The sequence below is a fragment of the Elephantulus edwardii genome, unplaced genomic scaffold (genome assembly GCF_000299155.1).
Source record: "Elephantulus edwardii isolate Elephantulus edwardi_28Jun2011 unplaced genomic scaffold, EleEdw1.0 scaffold00032, whole genome shotgun sequence".
NCBI classification, from domain to species: domain Eukaryota; kingdom Metazoa; phylum Chordata; class Mammalia; order Macroscelidea; family Macroscelididae; genus Elephantulus; species Elephantulus edwardii.
In genome coordinates, this window is record NW_006399782.1 from 20,027,592 (window position 1) to 20,041,142 (window position 13,551).

General features: G+C 35.9%; 2 pseudogenes; both read right to left on the reverse strand.

Moving 5' to 3' along the window:
* Positions 1-997: 997 nt before the first annotated feature.
* On the reverse strand, positions 998-1,252 carry LOC102851368 (annotated as a pseudogene).
* Positions 1,253-1,263: 11 nt separating this feature from the next.
* Positions 1,264-13,551, reverse strand: part of LOC102851782 — a 151,597-nt pseudogene continuing 139,309 nt past the window's right edge.

The following is a 13,551-nucleotide window of genomic DNA, read 5'->3' on the forward strand; positions in this document are numbered from 1 at the left end:
TACTCATAATATCTTGCCTAAATTTATTATCTCAAATAATAAGTTATATTTAATCACTACATTTAAGCTATTTTACCCAGGCTCATTACTCCGATTTTATATCTAACTTATTTAGTCATTCATTCACTGGGTCTCTGTTATGCTTGGCATAATATTTGAACCAGTGGGGAATGCAAAGATGATTGGATCATGGTCCCTGCCTCCTGAAAGTTTATAGTTTAGTGACTATTGTAGAAAACATTTTCCATTTGGCCTTTTCTATAATACTGTGGAAATCCCCTAATTATTTCACAATCAAAAGGTGCAATTATTATTGTTGTGATCAAATAATTAATTTGCATCAGTGTCTGAGTACTGAATATAATGAACTGCCATTACTTTAAAGGACATTTTAATTCCTGAAGGATACACAAAACATTGCAAATAGTATGATTAAAAGGATTTTATCAAATAATCTTTAGAGGGTTACTAATAGATTTTAATAATTCCACTTGCTGGTGTCAGATTATCCAAAAATCAAGGTAAGCACAGACTTACTTGTGTTTACTTATTCCTGGTAATGAATAGCTTCTAAGTATACCTAGTGTCTGCCTCTCTCTCAATCCCCTAGAATTTTGCTATGAAATCACAACCTCCTTTCAAATTTATGGTTCCTAACAGAGACTGTGTATCCCATAAGCAAGATAAGCACATTAATTTCAAATTAATACACAAGCAAAAGTAAGCCTATGTTTGCTGACCTTACTGGGAAATCCACTCCTACATGGGAATTAAAAAATAAATACTTTTAAAAATATATATTTTACGCCACTTTATTTCAGTGGCTGGTGGTCTGTGTGACTGGATCATGTTCATTTTTAGCTATACAGAGTCATGATGCAGTGAGCAAGCTCTGACATAGTGCCATGATTCACATGGTATTGATGGTTACTGTTGTTCTGGGCCTGGTGAAGCACTGTGTACGTCCATGGAGAAAAGTTGCAAAGTTGTGAAAAGCTCAAGAATTTGCAGTTGTTTTTGAAGGCTGTTGATCTGAAGGCTGGAATTTCCCTGCTTCAATTTTTTCTTTAAATTTTAAGTAGTCTCTTCTTTTATCAGAATATTTTATCTGTTATTGGGGACAGCTAGATAAGAATGAGCTTCTGAGCTTTTTGCACTGAGAGGCATCCTCGAGGTGCTCATCTAAGCACTTCCAGTATTCATCTTGGGCTCCCCAGCAAGCCTGCCTTTCCTTCATTCATGGTGCTGCCATTCCTCCTGGGTTCAAGCTGTCTGCAGAAGACCCAATAACTGACCACTGGCCGGGTGCCTGCTGGCCGACATGGACCGCTGTCGTCGCTCTTCTGAGAGAGGCGGAATTTCAAATAGATAACGTTAAGGGGTTGTCTGTGGGATTGCAAGTTTAATAATCTTGCAAAAATCAATTAACGTGTTTTAGCTTTCAGGGTTTTTGTACCTCTAATAAGAGGGCTAAACAAGCTGAACTTGTAGAAATTCATTTAAGAATAAAATTCTTGTGATTTTTTTGTGTACTCTGAATATTAATTATACCTGTGTTTTTAACATCTTCAGAAACTTTAATAATAAATTCCCACTTAAACATGGCCATTAAACAATTTTTCCCTTTTCCTTTCCTGGTAAAGCAGTAAAGTGTGAGTAAATGACCAAAATACCTAAGAATTAACAAGTTGGAAGAGCAGGAGGAGGGGAGCTCAGGTGGCCTAGTGGCAAGAAGCTACACTGCAATCCCAAAGGCAGGAGGAGAAAGTAATATATAAAAGATAGTCAATTTTTCAAAATTATAAGTGGGTTGAAGAATAAGCAGAGCTAAGAAAGCTACTAGTGCCTAGAGTGCCAATTAGAAGCTCCCAAAATGTCTTAAGCATTGAAGGGAGATTGATCAACAACCTGCATTATGCAGATGTTGCTTGCAGAAAGTGAAGATGACTTGAAATATTTGCTGCAGCATCATGGCATTTGGAGAAGAGATTGAAGCCAACAATTTGGGATTCACAGTGAACATCCATGGTAGCAGCGGTTTAGAAACTGAAAGATGTGTTTCACTGGAAGAATCTGCTGTCAAAGACCTCAGTAAAGTGCGAAGAACAATGATGTCAGCTTAAAGCCTAAGGGACATTTGACACAAGCCTTAGTATTTTCAGTTGCTTCATACTCTTCTTTATAATGAATAGGGAAAGCTGACTGTAGAAGAAAGAATGTCTTTGTGGTGTTGACAAAGATTGTTGAATGTCTCAGGAACTTCCAAAAGGACAAACATTTAAGGGTGCTCTTTGGAAGCAAGATAATGAAACTCATCTCACATAGTTTGGGCATGCTGTTGGAGGGAGACAGTCCATGGGGGGAAAAACACCCACATAATGTTGGAAAAGTCAGAGAAAGAGGGGAAGATCATTAATCAGGTGGAATGACACAGTGACTAAATAATGAGCTCGAGCATGTCACAGATTGTCAGAATAGGGTAAGGTCATAACTGACTTACAGGTTGTGGTTGTTAGGTGCTGTCGAGGTGATTATAACCATAGTGAGTAAAAGATAATAGAATAAAAGATATAAAATATCTCATTCTGAACCCTGTTCTGTCCTGTTCCATCTTCGCATTTCCTGACACTGAAGAGCCCATTGCAGCAGTTACCTTGTCAAACCACCTTCTTGAAGGTCTTCCTCACCTTAGTTGGCTTTCCACCCTTCCCAGCATTATGTTATTCTTCAAGGAATAGCACCTCCTAGCAACATGTTCAAAGTATGTGAGGCGAAGCGTCATCAATCTTGGCTCCAAGAACACTCCGGCTGCACCCTCTCCAAGACATATCTCTTTGTTCTTTTGGTGTCCATGGGATGTTCAGTGCTCTTCTCCAATACCACAGTAGAGGCATCAATTCTTCTGTCATCCTTATTCATTGTCAGGCTCTCAAATGCATATTAAGTGATCACAAAGATTATGGCCCGAATCAGATGCATATTTATTAGTCCTCAAACTGACATCATTAATCCTCAATAATTTGGAGAGGTCCATAACTGCAGATTTTCCCAGTGCAGTGAGTCTTCTTATTTCCCAACTCCTGGTACCAAGGATGTTAATTTTGGATCCAAGCAAGATAAAGCTGTTGACAGTTTTAATCTCCTCTCAATTCATCGGGATATTGTCTATCCAAAGCAAAAGGAAAACATGCTGAAGTAAAAGGGCTGAACAGAAGATTTCAAAGGGCAGCTTGGGAAGACAAGGAAAAGTACTATAATGTAATGTATAAGGAGCTGGAATTTGGTATAAATAAAAAGGAAGAATTTGTTCTGCATTTCTCAAGCTGAGAGAACTGAAAAACAAATTTAGGCCTTGAGTCAAAATATTGAAAGATGGTATGAGCTATATAGTGAACGATCCAGAAAGCATCCAGAGAAGATGGAGGGAATATACAGAATCACTGTACTGGAAAGTACTGATTGATAGTGAAAAATTTCAGAAAGTACCATATGAACAGGAGCCAGTGGTAATGAAGGAGAGGTGGAAACTGCATTGAAGGCATTGGCAAAAAAATAAAGCCCTGGGAATTGGTGGGATACAAATTTGACTTGTTTCAATTAACAGATGCAGCCTTAGATGCACTCACCAGGCTATGCCAGGAAATTTGGAGAACGGTTGTCTGGCCAATGGATTGGAAGAGGTCAGTTTTGTTCTCATTCTCCAGAAAAGTGATACAACTGAATGTGGAAACTATTGAACAACATCATTAATATCACATACAAGCAAAAATACTGATGATTATCATTCAAAAACATCTAGAAGAGTACATACATAGGGAACTGCCAGGAGTTCAAGAAGGATTGAAAAAATGCCTTAGCACCAAGGATATCATTGCTGTTGTTTAATGGATCCTGGCTGAAAGTAAAGATACCAGAAGAATGTCTATTTGTGCTTTATTGACTATGTAGTGGCACTTGGCTATATGGATCATAACAAGTTATAGCTGCCATTGAGAAGAATGGGAGTTCTAGAGCACTTAATTGTCTTTATCCAGGCCCTATACCTGCACCAGGAGGCTTTTGTGCACACGGAGCAGGGCAACACCGCATAGTTTAAAATTGAGAAGGGAATATGACAGAGTTGTATTCCCTTTCCTCACCTATTCAATCTGTATTCTGAGCAAATTATTTGAGAAGCTGTAGTCTATGATGAAGAGGAGTGTGACATCAGGATTGGAGGGAGACTCATTAATAATATGCTTTATGCAGATGACACAATCTTGCTTGCTGAAAGTGAGGAGGACTTGAGGCATTTTTTAGAGTAGATTGAGGAATGCAGCTTTCAGTATGAATTGAGTCTCAATGTCAAAAAAATAAAGATTCTTACCACTGGACAGATGAACTTAAGGGTACTTAACAACAATAATATATCTTATGGCAGAGAATAGATGAAGTAAGAGATTACAATTTCTAACTTCAGTGAGAAAGAAGATAATGCTTCTGTGAAATATTATGTTATTATAAAAACAAGAATAAAGTAATAACAAGAGAATAAGAATTTTAAATAGTTGAAATAAAGCTTCAGAAGAAAGAGTAGATTCCCGCCCCCCCCCCCCCCGCGAAAATAGAGCAAAGAAGTCAAACAAGTGGAAAATGGGAGAGAAAAGAAAATTAGTGGACCAATTAAAAATGTTTTGTACTTCATTAATATAGTTGTGACTGTTATTAGGTGCCATTGGGTCTGCTCCAATGCATTGTTTTTGTGTGCTATCAAGTCAGAGACGCTTCATAGCTAAACCTCTGGTGGGTTTTCAAAACCACATGGGAGGAGAATACCCATCCTTCTCACATGGAGCCGCTGGTAGATTTGAACCATATACTTTTGGGATTGCAGCACAGCTCTTTATGACTAGGCTGCCCGAGTTCCCCTGTGTGTAACAGAACAAGCTCCTGCTCTATCCTGTGCCATCTTCTTAATCTCTGCTGCACTTACACCCATTGTTCTTAAGTTTGTGGCTTCATTTCACCTATGAATATTACTAATAAGAATTTATAAAAATGGGTGAGTACAAAGAATATGCTAATGAAAAAATAATTATAAAATTATAGAGTAAAACTTTTCAAAACTGAGGACGTTAACATCCATTTTAAACTGTCTGCCTGGTGTCTAATGCATATAAACAGAGCCATACCACGGAATGTCACTGAAAAGTTTCAGAATACAAGTAATGATTATAATTGACATATATAGAGCCCATGTATTGGATCACAAACTCAGAAAGGTACCTAAATTCTTAATGGTAACATTTGAAGGTAGAAGATATATTCAAAATATTATGCATGACTATTGATTAGATGAATGAAAGAAAGTAGGAGGAATAAGAAACCTAAATATTCATTTAACATTATAGAAAATGAAGAGAAGGCTAATATTCACAAATAAAAATAATATAAGCAAATTATTAAGAAATAAATATATGCTAGAAAGAATTTTGAACAAGAGTCTCTCTTCATAAAACTCATAGTACAATTTAGCTGGTAAACTGTGCACATGTGTTGCTTTGAAAACAATTATAAATTATAATTTTAAAATTCTAACAGATAAAGATTCAAGTATTTTAAATTTTTATTTTTCAGATAGGATAATTCTTGAAATGCAAATATTTTAGTTAACTTGAGGAAATATGTTTGTGCTCTGCCATTGATAAAGTCACATATCCTGAATCTTGAGAATAAATGTTACTTGAAGAGACTTCCTATATCTAAATGATACATATACTGTTTACAAAGCAATGATCAGGAATAAAGATATTGTTGATACAAATATCAAACCTTAAATATGTGTTCCAATAAAACTCTTAATTACTTATATAATAAATAGAGAAAATGTCCATGAACTTTCATTTGACTTCGTAGGTGTAGTCACATAAAACACACTAATTAATTAGTCTCCCTCATTCCATGTACTGTTTAAACGCTTAAGATTTTCTTTTGTCAGAAACTTCTTTTGACTAGTTATAACATTCTTTTAACTGTTCACTGACTCACTGCCTATTCATCTATAGTTAATATAAGACACTTTAGTTGTGGTTTACAAGAATATGGAGGTTATGTGATTCACTGCATGCAATTCAGAATTTAGATTATCTTTCAATATCAAAGACATGGTTTGCCAAAAATTCAGTGTGAGTGTTCTCAAAGTATCAAGTGCCTTTTGAAGTTCTTAAATAAAAACTGCAATTATAAAATTCCAACAACAAACAAAATTAAAATGAAAAAAAGAAAACCCCCACACCATGGAGCATGTCTTGAAAACAAAAGTGTTTAGCAGATATACTTAAACCCTTAAACCTCCTTGAGAGAATTTTTAGAGCATAGAGACAGAGACAGGTAGAAAGGGGGGGCAAGTCTCCTTGAAAAATTTTTTTTCAACCAAGGACATTTGGTGTTGAGAGGAGAAGAAGAGAGGACAAATGAAGAAAGAACATGATTTGTCTCAAAGATTTATTTTGTAATTGATTGTAAGCTTATAAAGGTTTTCATTGACAGTGTGTGGGAGAGAGAATTTTAAGTTTCAATGCCGAGACTTTGAAGAGTTGCCCTGTTGTTGCAGCTGCTTGGGCAGCCTTGCTCAGACATCAATGGTACATTTTGGCAGCTTGCTCTGCTTCCCTGTTTGTGATGGACACTCTCCAGGCAATGAAGGGCGAAGAAGCTGGCAGTGCTGGTAACTAGCATAATAGAAGTTGTTGGACCAGTTGAGAGTGAGGATATGTGTGTACACTGCACATTTAATGACAGATTCTCTAGTATGGTCAGGATAAGTTGAAATACATAAGTGGTTTATGATTAATATAGATGAGAATAAGTCTTCTCATCTGTATTAGTGCCTATGAGTCTTTCAATAGTGTAAAATAGAATGCATATTGTTATTTTGTGTGTGTGTGTGTGTGTGTGCGCGCACGCGTGTGTGTGTATTGTGGTATAAAGGGCCAACACTTAAGTGTTCAAGAAAATTTTGAGACTATACATAAATGTGACTGTAAAGAAACATTTCCCACCAGTAAAGAAATCAAAGAATTTTACTTTATATATTGTTGCCATTATATGCCGTCGAGTCTCCTTTGATCCCATAGCTACCCTATGTATAGCAACACTGAGTCCTGCCCTGTGCTGAGCCAGTCTCACTAATTTTGACACACCAGCCCCCATTCTCCCAGATCCTGTATCAATCCATTTCATCTGGGGTCTTCCATTCTTAATTATTAACTTTTTAAGGCATTCATATTAAATATTTTCAGTATTTGTAAAAATCTGTTCCAGTATTTTTAGATTCCCTTATATGTGTATTTAATAACACTCTACTTTGTTATAATTAAAACTTTTAGAAGGTATTTGAAAAGGCATTTCATTTTTAATAGAGAGGACCAGAATTTGGGAGAACATGACTTAATAGTAACAATACAAAGAAATCAGAGTAGATGAACATTTATGTTGCTTATATTTTTCTCTACTAAAAAGAGTAATCTTCAAATCAGAAGAAAATTAGTGATTGAATTGATTATTGAGGATATTTAGCAAGTTTAAAATAAAAACTTGACAAATTTGGTAGATTTTATTCCAGAATTATAATAGTAGCAATAATAATTCCTGCACATTTATATAATGTACATTGTACACAGAATTCTTAGTATAGTTTTTCACTTGCTCTTAAGGGTGATTTAAAAAAGTAATCAAGGGTAATTCTTTTTCTTTTACTGGATAGAAAACAAATTAGGGAAAGCAAACCAGTAGAATTTTGAACATTAAGCATTAGGTTAGAACTTTACAATTACTCTCATTTAATATTCATCCAATTCTGGAAAGATGCTGTTATCTCTATTCTTTGATGTGTTAACGGAAATGAAATTGCAGTTATCCAGTTCTTAATATTTCTTTGGATATCTACCAATGACATATACATCTATTGTCCTAACACCTGTAAAGCCCATTATGTTGAACATTCAAACTATACAATGGTTCATAATAACAAACAGATTCTGCTTTGTGACATGAATCAAAACATTGTTACTATTGTATTACTGTGTTTAAAAGATATTGGTGTGCAAAAAAGGATATAACTATATCTGAAAGTATTTAATGCATTTGTGTACATGGGAAGGTACACTAAATGACAAACATTCGACTAATTGATGTTAGATATGAAGTGTACTAACATGATCAGAATTATGATTAATTTTTTTAAAAGATTAAGGAATTAAACTTATTCATAATCCAGGATGTGTGTCTGTAATATGGCATGAGCACAACATTGAAGTCACCAAACATCTTATTTCACAGATTATTATGGGTATTAATTGACATGGTTATTTTATTCAAACCATACAGATTTCATTAACACCACTACCATTCCACCCAAAGACCTTTTTTCTAGTTTCTGCCAAACTTTATAACTACCAAATGTGATCAAATTTTAGATAGTTCAAAGGTATAAGATACTGGACACAAAGAAACATGTAAAATTTACTGCTAAGATAGAGGTTAATTCTATAATTTGAAGCCTAGTAACTTTGCCTATCACCATGAATGCGGAAATAAAATATTGAATAGGTTATTTGTGAGCATATAGATAATAAGAAGGTCAAGGACTGTAGTCTTCAAGATGGATTGAAGGTTAACATCATGAAGACACAGATTCTCACCACTGGGCCAACTGGCAGTACCATGATCAATGGAGAAGATATCGAAGTTGTTAACAGTTTACAGCTTGCTTAGCTCTGCAGTAAACACTCTTGGTACCCACAGTCAATAAAACAGAAGATGACTACATTAGATAAATATGCTATAGAGGATCTTTCTAGAGTACTGAGAAGTAACGATGTCAGTCTAGAGACTCAGGTGTGCCTGAAGCAGGCCATGATCTTTGCCGTTACTTGCTATGCATCAGAAAGTTTGATAATGACTAAGGATGACACAAGAGTTGATGCCTTTGAGTTGTTGTGCTGGATAAGAGTGTTGAAAATACCATAGACTGCCAAGAAAACAAATAAATCTGTCTTGGAGAGGGTGAAACCAAGTTTTTCTTCGGAGGCTAGGATTTTGAAGCTCTTTTTCACATACTTTGAGTATGTGGCCAGGAGGAACAAATCCTTGGATAAGAACATCATGCTCAGAGGGGTGGAGGGACAGCATAGGCTCAGAAGATGCCTGATGAGATGGATTGATACAGTAACTAGGGCAATGGGGGTAGGTGTGTCAGAGTCAATGAGACTGGCACAGAACAAGGCAGGATTCAGAGCTGTTGTACATAGGGTCATTATGAGCTGCAGGTGACTCGAGGGCACATAATAACAACAACAACAACAGATGATGATTACAAAAATTCATAATTAGTTTTTTACCAATAACAAGTCATGTCATCATAAGTCTCATTCTCTTTTTTTCTAATGAGGTTAACTAGGCCATTTGATAAAAATGATTAGACATTGTGTGTGTGTGGCAGTTGACAATCTGGAAGAAGATATTCGTTACAAAGTTAACTGGAGATGAAGGAAGGAGGAAAAAAGGTGCATCAGTGAATGAATAAAAACCCATGCTTTCAGTAAACTTTCACTAAAATTATAATTTAAAAAAACCCACAATTTTATAAGGAAAAAAGATGTAAACATATACATTTTAGTATAAGCAAAGAGTTTAATCAAATGATAGCAATCGATTTAGATAGAGTCTTAAGTTATTTGATAAAAGTTCTTTAGAAAATCCTCTTTGATTTAGACTTTTTGACAAAAATTCTTTAGTAATCTGATAAAAACAAATCAATTTACTGTGCACTTTTTTAAAAAAATGAGTAAAAAGAGTAAAATATAGATGCTTCCCTCAAGAAATTGCTGGTTTAGTGTGAATAAAAGGAAAAAAATATATATTAGTAAACAAAAATATCCTGTAATGAAGATCTTAAGAGAGCATACTCTCAGCCTAGATCTAGCAGAAAAGCTTCTTCAACAAGTATCATCTTAACTGGTTCTCGAGTTAAGAATAGAATTTGTAATATATAGAAATAATGGGAACTTTTTCAAATGATAATAACATTAGTCCATACTCTGTGTTCTTCACAACAATAATTTTGAAGAAAATTATGTAGTATTAGTTCAGATTTAAAGATAATAATACTAAGGAATAGAAATTTAAGTGTAATTTGTTCTGTACATGGGTTGAACCAAGATTTGAACTGAACTGAACCCTAGAGTTTTTACTCTTAAGAAACAGAATCAGGGGAGCTCTGGTGGCCTAGTGGCAAGGAGCTGCAACTACAATCCCAGAGGCACACGGTTCGAATCCACCAGATGCTCTGCAAGGAAAAGGGGGGACAATCTCCTCCTGTACCAGTAACATCTGATTTGACGGTACACGCACACAAAAATAAAAAAAAAGAAAAGAAACAGAATCAGGAAAATGGGTCCTTAAAGAAAGTTATTTGGGTTAGAAAATAGTCCCAAAGGACAATAGTTCATACATCTCTGACCTTTTTGTCTTAAGTGTTAAATATCAGTGGATGGGAAAAAAAAATCAGTGGATGAGAGGACAAGAAATTACTTGAAATTTATACATTACCCAGTGATGAAATTTAATATGGATAAACATAATTCTAATATTTTCTTTCAAAATAATGAGGATAACATTGGTACCACATGAAAGATAAAATTCTAGAAAGTAAACCTTGAAATTTCATTTAGATTTGTAGAACAAAATAGAGTGGGCAGATAGTGAGAATACTGAGGTTGTCAAGGATCCAATTGTACTTAAACATCCATGGACATAGCATTTAAGAAATGACAAATTGCATTGAGGAAAGTTGCTGTAAAAGATCTTTCTTAAATTTTAAAAATAAAAGAAGTCCCTTTGTTGACTAAGCTGCTTCTTTTTATGCATGTAAAAGCTAGATTATAAAAGCAGAAGAATTGATGCCTTCTAACTTGGGTGTTAGTGAAGAAGATGGAATATATAATAGAATACCAGAAGAACAAACAAATTTTAGGATAAATACAGTCAGAGTACTTCTTATGCGTAATGTTGGTGAGCCTCCAGCTCTATTCTAGACAGATCATCAGGAAAGACTATTTTTTTTTTAAAGATACCGTGCTTGGTAAAGTACGATTGCAATCCAGAGTTGACATAGTTGTCACAACAATAGACTCAAACATACTAAGGATTATGAAACTGCAGTAATACTGTAGAATGAGATTAAGTAACTTTTCTATTACTATATGGTTACCATGAGTAATAGCTGACTCAACGGTAACTGGAAACAATTAACAGATGTTTCAAAATCTCATGTTGCACAAAGTTTTTTCTTCAGTGACAAGATTTCATGTTTTATTCTTGCATATATTTTCCAAATATGGTACAGAGACAGGTTAACCAAAGTAAAGCAGTTTTTGTACAGAACTGAAGACAGAGATTGAAGTTTGGGAAGGTTCCGACAGGGGATTCAGGGTAGAGTACTAGAAAAAAGGTAACTAGAAAAAACTCTGGTAACTTAATTGTGAGAAGTTGTGCCAGAAACCCGAAGGAACACAGTTCAAGTCCAGCAGCTGGTGCAGAGGAGAAGAATAGACAGTCTCCTCACAGGCAATTTACTGACTCTGAAAATCTGCCTTAAGGTCAGCCATGAGTCAGTTCTGACTGAGTGATACCCATCAACAACAGAAAAAGCTCTAATCGAAATAGCTCCATTGATCTGCAGATGGATTATGTTGAGTCTGTTGATGAATGAATATTAGACTGTCAATACTTTGAATTAACGTAAAAAAATTGGGCAAGCAGTAAGAGAGATAAAAGATAAAGCATTCATACAAATTATACAGAACTTGTTATGGAGACAAAATACATCCCTGACGGACCCCTCTCTTGATTTTGAACTATCCAGTGTCTCCCTGCCCTGCTCTGACTACTGCCTCTTGGTCCAAGTATAGGTTTCACATTAGTAAACCAGTATATATATATATAAAAAATTAAATAGAGTGTAGAACATACTATGGGCTGCCAAAAGAACAAAGAGGTCTGTCCTTCAGAGTGTGAAATTCGGTTTCCCCTTGGAGACAAGGATTTTGAAGTTCTCGTTGACATATTTGGGGCATATTGCTAGGAGGGACGAGTCCTTGGAGAAGGACATCATGCTTGGAAGGGTGGACGGTAAGGCAGGAGAGGAAGACCTTGGGTGAGATTTGACACAGTGACTGTGGCAACTATGTGGGCAGGAGTATTGGAGACAGTGATATTGTCTAAAGATAGGGTAGGGTTCAGAGCTGTTCATAGAGTTGCTAAGAGTCCTATTTGACTGGATGGCACATAACACCAACATTACAAATATGTTCAAGGATGAAAGAAAGTCTTACTTATATTTAGGTCAGAAAAGGGTGATATAAAAGGTATCCAAAGAAAATTTTTCAACTCAATTCTCTGCCATCAATTCAGAACCAACTTATAGCTGACCCTTCATTGGATTTCCCAGGCTCTAAGTCATTAGAGAAGAGATTGTCGATCTTTTTCTCAAGGATTTGCTGGTGGATTTGAACTACCAGAGAGACATGGCATTGGCTGGCAGCAAAGCTACATATACCAATGCCACCAGAGAAGAAACTTTTAGAGTTGAAAATTAAAAAAATAAAAAAAATGGAAAGGAAGAATTTACTGCCTTGAAGTTACAGGAGCTTAAATGGCTCTGTATTAAGTAGCTGTACTGACGGGAGGATGGGTAATCTTCTCCCATTCATGTAACAGTCTCTGAAAACCCACTTGAGGTTCAGCGATGAGTCAGTTCTGACTCGATGGTACTCACCAACAACAGCGCTGCTGGCAATCCAAAAGCAGCAGTTTGAATCCGCCAGCCACTCTGTAGGAGAAAGATATGCAGTTTCCTTCCATGCAGTTCACTGCCTTTGAAAACCCACTGGAGGGTCAGCTGTGAGTCAATTCTGACTTGATGGCACATACCATACAAGATTACAGGAGATTAGACACTGCAAGTTGAAGACATGGTGATATAAACTCTCTGAAGTACACACAGAGGTGGAAAAGACTCAAAGAAACAGAAATCAGTGGAAAAATATTAAGCAAGGACATCGTGCTTGGAAAGATAGGCATAAGAGAACAAGATCCTCAGGAAGATGGACTGACAGAGTGAATGGAACAAAGGACTCACGTATATCAGAGTTGTCACAAGAGAGAGCAGGCTTCGTAGCCATTGTTCATAAGGTGGCTAAGAGTTTGTACGTGACTTGGCACACAACAGCAACAATACATATATTGTTGTAAGGTCTTGAATGATTGAGAATGGAGAGACAAAATAAAACTTGATGAAATGATGTTTCAAAAAGGTTAACAATTTGATAGAACTCTATAGCAAAAAAAAGGTCTCAAGATTCTCAATGATATGTTGTTGTGTGTACCGTACAGTCTGAACCAACCCATAGCTAACCCTCGGGAGCAGCTGGTGGCCTCAAACTGTGCCATCAAGATTGCAGCACAAGTTCTTGCCAGTATGCCAGAGCTCCCTCAACTATATACAATACA